General features: G+C 47.7%; 1 protein-coding gene across 1 annotated transcript in view; it reads right to left on the reverse strand.

The window, feature by feature from the left end:
- Window positions 1-7,214, reverse strand: part of adipor2 (adiponectin receptor 2) — a 38,391-nt gene extending 31,177 nt beyond the window's left edge. Inside the window, exon 1 of the mRNA XM_064343378.1 lies at window positions 7,073-7,214. The gene's annotated coding sequence lies outside the window, so the exon portion shown is untranslated. The remainder of the gene's footprint in view (window positions 1-7,072) is intronic.
- Between the last annotated feature and the right edge of the window lie 267 nt (window positions 7,215-7,481).

The following is a 7,481-nucleotide window of genomic DNA, read 5'->3' on the forward strand; positions in this document are numbered from 1 at the left end:
GAGGCGGGGTTGGGCGCAGGCAGAGTTCCGCTCCATACATCTCCCCAGAAAGGCAGGGGGCCGGGGGTCACCGCGTGCCGCTCGGCTGGCAGGTTTATTTACTGCGCAGGGCGGGAGTCCTCCTCCTGTTACTCCGTCGCTCGGGTTACAGCCCGGCGCGCCGCTCCTGTCCCTCTCCCTCACACTGTACACCCCCGGAGCACGGGCCACACCCACACAGCCACACACACTTTCCTTCACAACAGCTGGACTGGGGCAGGGCGACATATCACACCCATAATTGGGATGGGATAACGGTCACAGCCACCGTGAGGCGTACAGCCTTTCTTTTCGTCTTTTCCTCTCTAATTAGACCCGATGCGGTCGTAAACAACACTTCAGGGGCCGCGTGAAATGCTTCTGGAAAAAAACGTCACCGCCGTTACCTATTGTTGTGACGATAAGACGGCCAATCAGGAGCAAGGCCTGGCAGCTCCATGCGACTGGGAAAAACACATCGCATGATCGCATGGAAGCTGCACAAACTTGGTGCTGATTGGCTGTCTTATCAGCGCCCAATAGATTTTCTTCTCTCCGGAAGCATTATACCCAGCCTCTTTAGTTAGACTGTTCACTAACCGCTCTGGGTATAATTAAACAGAACAAGACGTAAGGAACGGTAATGGACCATATGGTGGATATGACCGTTAGTGCATTCCATAATTATCCTCGCGATACATCCTACATCTCTAAGCAGGATCCACACGGGAGGGCCTGGGGGTCGATCCCCATTGTTGTACCCCCTCCTCCAATTCTGACTCCCGCAGAGAAACCTATTCCCGGGCCTTTCATGCCGGATTCTTCTCAAAGAGCGAAAGGGTGCGGGAAATGTCACCGGACATCGATTATTTCCCCCTGGCGTCTGAACAGGCGGGACCGGAGACGAGAAGGAGCTGATATCCGGCGGAGGGGGGGGGGGGTTGTTTACACGGACCCCGGCCCCCGGGGGCCCGGCTGCCGCACGGAGCGAGCGGCGTTTATCGGAGACGGGGCCACACGCCTGGTAGCGCCCGGCCGCGCCACTGGCCTGCCGCGGTGAATCTGGGCCGAGCGGCGCTGGAAGGCTCACGCGCTGAACTGCCACAGAGAGAGAAAGAGAGAGGCTGCCACTGCGCTGCAGACGCCCAGAGCCAATACCCAGAATGCCCGTCTGGCCCTGGAAACCTGCCGAAGCGTCTCGCGTCACACCAGTCCTGAGCCCTGACCTGGACATTTACATGCTTCAACCCCACGACTCAGCAAAGACCCTGGCAACCTCTCTTCACACTGGATACCCAGTCAGTTAAAAGACATTACAAAGCTCTCCAACACAGTATAAGTGTCCAGTAATAATTCAACTCTACCAGTGTCTACATTCCAGGGAGGGACCAAATGTTAGCCTATCTGTTAAGAACTGATGCTGTTAGAGTTGAATTAACACTGGATATTTTACTGGTGCAGCGATGGACCCCAAACCCTGCCGTAGCCACACCAGTACGACCTGCCGCAGAGACTCATCCAGGGCGGCGTACGAATCCCCGCCTCACCGCAAACTGATGGGGGTTGTCATAGCGGCAGGATTGGCCTGCAAACATAACTGGGTGCTCCAAATAGAGAGAAGAAAAAAGATTTTTCAACAAAATAAAAATTGACATAACAGCAGAAGGGCTTGTGTAACTTGATTTCTGAAACACACTTGAAGAGTTACGTTTCTGAGGCTCAGCAGAACGTCCCAGAATGCAATGGGACAACAGCGTCAGAGGGAACTCAGCAATCAGGACCTGCGCAGACAGCTGTTTTAGTGCCACCCATTCAGACGGAAGCAAAGCCTCACTCAAGCGTCCCCTGCACACACAGCAGACGCTGCTAATTACCAGGGCAGCACTGGGACAGGTAAATCACTGTTCAGATGCTCACAATAAACAAGCACGTCAGCTGAAAAACTACCAAACCAGGCTCCTTTTCTCCAAGTGAGGAATATAGCTCTGTCAATACCCTGTGACTGCCATTCAGCTCCGAGAGATAGCACTGACGCACAAAAGGCAAGGAAAGGCCGACACGTGCACACACACACACACACACACACACACACACACACACACGTGCACACAAACACACCCACACACACACACGTGCACACGTGCACGCACACACACACACAAACACACACACACACGTGCACGCACACACAGGCGCTCACTTTCTTGCTGCTCTATATTCTCTTTGTTCCACAGATGGCCCCCGAGATTCTGCCTGGAACAGAGTTCAACACAGAAGCCCTGGAGGATTATTAATCTGTATAAGGGTGTAAACAGCACGGGCCCCTCTGAACAAGCTGCACATTCTCCCTGAAAGAGCACTTCCACCATGCACTCCAACCCTGCAGACCTGCTCCGAGACAACCTAGCGGTCTGTTCGCTGAGCGTCAATAGAAGGCCTCGCAGCTCTGGACTCTGCGCAGCATGTGACCCCGTCAGCATCTGTGCATTATAGAACACTGCTGACCCACTTCTGGGACGATCAATCAGAACTGCAGCCAGCTATCGGCCCCAGACAGGCACTTTGCCCCATGAAGATGTGCGGGGGCGATTGGTGAAGCACGGAGATAAGCAGCTGGGAAGAACTGCTGAGGGACAGTTGCCCCCCCCCCCCTACCCAGGTGCTGTATTGGGGGGGAAACAGCGCAATGGTCCTGGTGCGCAGCCCACCTGTCAGTGAGGCAACAAGCAGCCCACTGCCAACCTCAGATAAAAGCTGTACCTCCCACAAACCCCATGGTTCCAAAATACATGCAAACAGGACAACCCCCCAATGGCCTTCCAGGGGAATTTAATGGCAGAGCCTGTGACACACCCCCCCACACACACCTGAAACAGGTCATACCTGCACCAGCAAGTCACTCTGTGCCAAATGTGCCAGATGACATGCCCATCTCACTCACATGCTGAGTCTCATATGTAGCATATGGCTCAAATGATATACTAAATAAAAGCTTCAAGGATGTCCAATTAAACCAATGTAACAAAGTAAACGCTGGAAGTGCACTGTGCAACAACAGCTCAACTTGGCAAAAACATTCAGTTCTTCGAGATTCTGTCCAATAAAACTGCATGAGCTCAATTCCTGAAATTCTTCTGAAAGCCTTCTCGTGCAAGTGCGCAGAGTGGCTTGCTCCCTGGCCATTCCTCACCATTTCTCATTTAGCAACACAAATATTAGCCCACACTATAAAAAAAAAACCAAACAAAAAATACTTGTGCGTAGGACGACACAAAGGCCATTCTCAGCGGGGCACGCAGGTCATGTGACTGGTTCTGAGATGTGTGTTGTGCATGGCTGGATGCGCCCTCCAAAAACACTGGGCTCTTTGTGCCCCCGTCACATGACCTGGCGAGGCTCCAATGGGCCGTGCTGGGTCAGTCGGGCACGGACTGTGCGGAGGTCATGTGGGATGCTGTCACTGCATTACCTTACAGGCATGGAGCAGACCCTCGCATCCAGAGAGACGTACGCAGCTTCAGCATGTTTCACATGGTGTCCATTTATAAATATGGATCCACAGTACACTGACGCAATGCATGTTGCGTGCCTTGGAAGGAGGAAGTTTTCCATCTTAAAGCAAATGCACTTTTCGGAACGTACCTGGCCCCAAGCACATCCTAAACGTTTAACACGAGCAGGAATCGACAGCTTAAAAACACAAATGAAAGGAAAATGCAGACCGCCCCTACGGCCTGAGCCGGCAGACCCAGCGGCGTATACGAGGTGGTCGCACCGTACGAGAGCCGTCCCCTGTGGAGTACTTTCCTTGATTGGCGGAATTGTGCGATCCAGACCCAGCCAGTACCCGAGCCAACCGGCGACTCCCTCACCTGAAGGTGCAGGGCAGACCTGCCCGCTCGTTACGCTCAACAGGTGAGATCCACCCACCCGTCACCGCAATCTGAGAACGCAACAGTGATTCTTAATCTGATAATAAAAGCAAGATCCAACCGTCATATAACCGCTAAGACACTAACACACCCAAAAGTGTCCTTCAACCTGAAAGGACCGGTGAGACCTGTCCACCTGCCTCGTGGTGCATGGTGCAAAGAGCAAGGACTACGAGAGCATGAGTACAGTTTGCTTAAACCGTGTCAACCCACAGCAGCGACATAGCCCCATACACTGCCTGTCTGACCCACTTTAGACCTGGTGTGCACGCTAACACGCACACACACACATACTCACATGCACAGACACGCGCACACGCACGCACACACGCACGCGCACACACACAAATAAAAAGGACCTTCCAACCACTCTTGTGCTTTCATATTGGTCTCCTAATTCATCCGAAGCAACCAATTCAACAACTGCTATCATCCGCTCAAGCCTCAGGGGCAATAACTGAAACTGTTAGCACTGAAGAGATTCATTGAAGTGACTCTGATGCGGGGAATGTGAGGCAAAATCAAAATAATAAAAACTGCTCCCGCTGACATTTATTGTCCGGTAAGAGATTTTCGCAGCAGACGTGGAAATGCAGATGAAGACCCTGCAGGCCATATGCTCATGAAATGCACATCGCTGCCCCAACTATGACATCATGTTATAAATATTACATCACATTTACTTTAGTCAGTATTCATCCCAGCCTGGTCCTTTTTGTCTTCTTTACAACTGACATCTGGAGCACTTCATCTATCAGTTAAAATGCGCAAAGACAGGGGGGCCAGAATTGGGCCCAACAGACTTCAGGGATATCGGCTTCCTGAATCTACATAAAAAGTGTCACATCAACTGGACACGGCGACAGCTTCGCCTGGATGCTTCCATTTTCAGCAGCAAGGCTTCTGGTTAAGACGCTTACCCATAGGTGGTGTATCCGCTCTATTTTTAGGCAGTATTGCAGCACTGTTCACAAAGCACAGGGCAACAAGAACATGCTAACGCACATGTTCGGGAAAATCATCAGAATTAACATGGAAGCACGGCCAGAGAACAATGTTTGATGGCTGCGTGCACGCTGTTTCTGTCAAGGCTGTTTTCTAATATTTGCAAACATTGTTTGCATACATTTCTTTTGCCACTTTGTTAAAAAAAATTAATGAGGCCTTCCTTATGTTCCCACTCTCAAGGCCAATGACGCATTTAATCAGAAAATTTCCTTGAGCATTTTCATTTGTTCAACTAAATTTCTGAGGACATATGCAAAGTTTGCATGCAACAAGGTTCTTTGAATTTCAGCAAATGCCCCATCCCAATTGTAACTATAGATCAGCAATTCAGTTAAGGAACACTTATCAATAGGTCTGAGAGATCCATGGAACATTGTAAAGCATAACAGCTTTTAGTGATGTCAGAAATCTAAAATGCTGCCATATGCATTTGGAAATAGCTCTTGTTTAGCATAATAAAATGTGAGTAAGTATAAGAGATGTCCAACGAATTGATAGATGAATGTTATATTATGCAGTTGGCCTCGTCAAAAGAATGTTTTGTTCACTATCAGGCAAAGAAGCAATACTTTAGTTCTCATACTTCACTCTACTCAGATAACTTGGCAAGTAAAGGGCTTGAGAGCCCTTTGTTCCGCTCGACAAATGTTAGGGAGGTTCGATACTCCCCTAAATTAATGAGGTACACCTTTTGGTTAAAGTTTTTTCGAGAATCAAATTATATTTCAGGCACAAGACAATTTGTACTGGCACTCAAATTCTACAAGGTTGCTTTGGTGAGTGCGGAAGTCGTCTGGCGCTGATGTCATGTAACGACAACGCTAGACAGGAGGTAGCTTGCGTCAACCAGCTATTAAGCCAGTTAGTTACGTGAAACAAGTTCACTTCGCCAATATTATCTACGTGCAAGCTAAAAAGCGACAACTCATTTTTTTTTTACTGGATTCAGCTTAACTGTTAACGGTTAGCCAGCGTTAACTACGACAATATTCTCAACTATAACATCCAGTCAATCGAGCAATCCAATACACTGCAACACCAAATAAAAACAGCTCAAATACTAATCAGATGGCAAGCTATAAACTGATATTCACTGTGTTCTTGGTAGAACGCGGAAATAGTTTGACATTCCAATTGTGTGTTTAAATATAAATTAATGCGATCGCTCTTCTAATACCACGAACAGGCGACTGTTTAGTGAGCAAGCCAACATCACATCCAGACAAAGAAATTGACACGCAATTCCAACATAGCTTGCTAGCAGACTGATCATCACGCTAACGAAATTTCTAGGTACCATAAAGTAACGAAAAATGATCGAGCTCGTTCTATGTTGTTAAAATTAGCTAAATAGCAAATAATCAAATGAAGAGAATAGCTTTTGAAGAGAATGGTTTGAAAACCTTAAAATGTAAAAGCTGTAGGTAATTAGCTAGAAGTAGCCAGAATCGATCGCCAAGTGCATGGTTGGTGTTTTGCAGACTGTTCGTAGCATGGTTCGTAGGATTAACGTTAGAATACATAGGGACTGACAACCTAACCCTACCTACCAGACAGCTAGGTAGAGTGAGAGAAAATTATGAATTGTTCACTAGCTAGCAAACGTTAACTTGCTGCTAGCTAAGCTACTTTATTTCCAGTATCACTAGGTAATATAACTCAGTGTTAGCTTGCTGTGTAGCCAGACAACGGTTGCTGATTATTATGTGTTGTTTTTTCAGTCTGTTTAACGTGCCTAGCAAGTTAGCTACCAAAAAAAAAACAGTTTATAAAACAATGGTTTCTTGCTAAGGTTAGTTAGCTGTTCTTGCTGTCAGACAACTATGCTTATAACTAGTTCGTTAAGACACGTAACGTTAGCTACATTATGATGACGGTAATATTGATGTCCACTATTCAACTGATATTCAGCTAACTAACCTTAGCCTACAACTGCTGGCTTGGCTGGTTATGTAGTCTAGCTCGTGCTAGCCACGCTAGACATATTATTTGTAGCAACTAGCAAGCAAACTAGAAACGGGGGGATATTATATGGCGAGTATATATGCCCAATTCTAGTTTTCTACAATACAAAAACTATAAATGTATTTCAAAAATAGTTCAACTTAAATTACCTTAACGTGTGGCAGGAAAATGCTGTCCTTTAAATGTGACGTAGAGCCGAAGAGCTGTTAGCGTCGAGGCGAGATCTTCGAGTCTCGGGGCTGTATCATCGCGCTCCTGCAAACTGACTTGACTTGACATGACTCCTTGATGCCGTAGCGCTGCGTGTGACGCCCCTCGCGTGAGCGCAGCACAACCAATCATCATGCTTCAGCTGGGACAGGTGGCTCGCGGTTGAAGGTCACTAGCAGAAAGGCCGGCCTGTGGTCTTAGTTGATTTTATGGTATTTGTAGTTCTTTCGTTGGCCTTATTGTCTCTTATGTCTTACTGCATTTCATATTGTTTCCACTATTGTTGCCATTCAGTGTTTTTTAAAAACTCATTAAAAAACGGAGTTGGAGTATAAACTTGACACATGG

This window comes from Anguilla rostrata, chromosome 7 (assembly GCF_018555375.3).
Source record: "Anguilla rostrata isolate EN2019 chromosome 7, ASM1855537v3, whole genome shotgun sequence".
Lineage (NCBI taxonomy): Eukaryota > Metazoa > Chordata > Actinopteri > Anguilliformes > Anguillidae > Anguilla > Anguilla rostrata.